This window comes from Propithecus coquereli, unplaced genomic scaffold, assembly GCF_000956105.1.
Source record: "Propithecus coquereli isolate 6110/MARCELLA unplaced genomic scaffold, Pcoq_1.0 Scaffold318, whole genome shotgun sequence".
NCBI classification, from domain to species: Eukaryota; Metazoa; Chordata; class Mammalia; order Primates; family Indriidae; genus Propithecus; species Propithecus coquereli.
Window position 1 is genome coordinate 302196 of NW_012148819.1, and position 1284 is coordinate 303479.

The window sequence follows — 1284 nt, forward strand, 5'->3', positions numbered from 1 at the left end:
TCTTTTTTCCTGAAATAAGGTCCCAGTTGTGAGGCCATTTTCTGTGGTACAGAATGACAGTTTCATTTCTTAATATCAAATTCTTTTGCCTGTTCCAAGCAAAACAGATGGTTAAGATAATTATAATGGAAATGGCACGCTGAGAAAACTGTTGAAGAGACCATTCCATTCTTGTATTTTTCCTTTTTTCTTCTTTCTAAATGCAGTGGAGAACAGTGTGGGACAAGGAACAAAACATGCAAGTTTAAAAACAGTGACTTCTAGACTTGATTCTGCAGAGGTGACCTGTGGGACTCAGCTCAAGTCAGTTAACCTCATTGATCTCAGTTTCTTTTTCTGTAAAATTGAGAAGAGGGGCTTATTTATCCTGGCGGCCTTTCCAGCGCTCAGGTAGAATACCTGGAAGAGGCTTCCCGAAAGAAGAGAAAGAAGTCAGCCTGAGAAGAAGAGAGGGTTCCTGCAAAATAAAACCCAAGTTACTTTTTTGTTGACCAAAAGAAATTTTATGCAAAAGGCATTTCAAATGAGTTTCAAACAGAGAGCAGAAATGAATCTGAAATGCCTACCGTATGCTTTTTCAGCACTTTCTAGCAATTATGACAATTTAGGTGGTTATGTAAATTACACAATTCTTGTAAATGATATAATTATGAAATGTTGGGGCAGAAACAGAAAAGGATTACATTGCTTTAAAGTGAATGCTGCAACGATATAAGATTGGGAATATACCCCCTCCATCACCTTTTCTAAATCCCTTAAGATTTTACTGTTGCCAATAGAAAAGCATCAAAATGAAGAAATTTTCTGAGGGCAACAGTGTTAGTGAAAACTAGATAGGGTGGTAAAATATAATGGGAATATTTTGGACTGATTTTTTATTATTTGGATTCAGAATATTAAATTTATGTTTGCATAAAGAATCCATTCACATAAAATTATTTTCAAAAATATTATTCATTCCTAGCAATTTATTTGGCATTGGGAGTGTTTAAAACACCGGAAAAAATATTTGTAGCAAATATTTCACTTAACGTTGTGTAGTTCATGTTTTCAAGAGGTAGAGAAATATTTTATTGGGGGATATTTTACTGCTAAGATAAGCTGAAGTAGTTTAAGAACCATAAACCAACATAGAGTATATATATTGGCAAATTTCAAAAAATTTTACACTTACTTTTGGAGAATAGTATATGAAATTTCTTTTCCTTTTAAATCTATAGTTACTACTTTATCCTTTATTCCCCTGTCAATTAGCAATGACCAAGGTATATGTAACTTGTTGGT